The sequence below is a fragment of the Rhinichthys klamathensis genome, unplaced genomic scaffold (genome assembly GCF_029890125.1).
Source record: "Rhinichthys klamathensis goyatoka isolate OS25496 unplaced genomic scaffold, OSU_Roscu_1.1 h1tg000223l_1, whole genome shotgun sequence".
In the NCBI taxonomy this organism is placed as follows: Eukaryota; Metazoa; Chordata; class Actinopteri; order Cypriniformes; family Leuciscidae; genus Rhinichthys; species Rhinichthys klamathensis.
In genome coordinates this window covers 4,667,283-4,668,423 of record NW_026606747.1, presented here as the reverse complement: position 1 = coordinate 4,668,423, position 1,141 = coordinate 4,667,283, and the positions used below count along the sequence as shown (strand labels likewise).

Genomic DNA, 1,141 nt, shown 5'->3' with positions numbered 1-1,141 from the left:
CTTCATCCAATTTTGAAGCCCTCCTTGAAATTTCCCTCGCTGCTGTCCACTGGGAGTCCCCACATGTGCCTCTTCCCTGTGTCTATGACACACAAAACAAACATGACTAATCAAATAAAAGCAATGGTGTCATTCAATATATGGCATTTATTCTCTCAGTTTGATTTTGTAGTTGGTAGGCAGAAGTAATTGAAGTGGGGTTATGGTTAATATTGTAACAATATTTTGTCAACTTGCATTTCTCACTGCTTTCTGTATGGTGTCGACAAATCTAGACACAGCACTGTCTTCAGCCACAAAGAGCCCCTCAAAAAAGCCAGGATCATCAGAGCTGAGGAAGAAATAAAAATAAAAAAATCCATCCATGAAATATATAAAGTAAGAAAATAAATCAGTAAAAAGACTGAAAGAAAGATCACCTTCCGTTTCGGCGAAAGCGATATAGCTTTCTGTTTCCATCTGCTGAAACAGCCAACATTTCCGGCTTGCAGGCTGGGCAGGTGAAAGGAGAACTACAGCAGAGCTGGTCTTCCTCAAATGATGCATATTAAAGCTCTAAGAAGCTGCGCTGCAGTGCATCGCCGTTGATAGGTCCAGACTGGAAAATATATAGAATTAAATAGTATTTGTGATATTGTCTGCTTTTGGAAAGAAATGTTATAATATGGTAATAACATTTACACTTACTCTTCCTCCACACTTAGTGCGATGCTCCAGCAGCTTTGCGAAGGCTTGTCTGGAGAATCCCGGAGAAATGATCTTGAGTTCCTGAAGGGAGCTCAGGAGGTCCAGTGTATAAAGTGTGGAGTTCTGGACAGAGGCTGGCCAATATCCACTTCTTAGGAGGTCCTTCATGTCAGGGGTCCACTGCTGCTGGCATGTTTGACATACATATAGTGGCTGATGCAAGTCAAAACGCCCTTGGAACAAGAAAAATAAATAAATAAAATACACATTTAATTACCACATACTTAATACGTACACTAGTGTGAAAAACATCAAATCTACAATAAAAATCTAAATATTGATTACTATTTTTTACCATTGATCGTAATTAAAATCACTGGTTTGCCTGGTAACACAGTGAAGTTTGTGGCTCCACAGGAGCAGTCTGGCACCTTCACAGTTGGCAAAATGCAAG

The 1,141-nt window shown here is 39.9% G+C and overlaps 1 long non-coding RNA gene across 1 annotated transcript; it reads right to left on the bottom strand.

Moving 5' to 3' along the window:
• Positions 1-234: 234 nt before the first annotated feature.
• LOC130097753 (uncharacterized) lies at positions 235-920 on the bottom strand. Its single transcript, XR_008808342.1, has 3 exons — positions 688-920; positions 420-598; positions 235-331 (listed from the first exon to the last, which is right to left on the bottom strand). It is a non-coding gene; the product is annotated as an uncharacterized LOC130097753 (long non-coding RNA).
• Between the last annotated feature and the right edge of the window lie 221 nt (positions 921-1,141).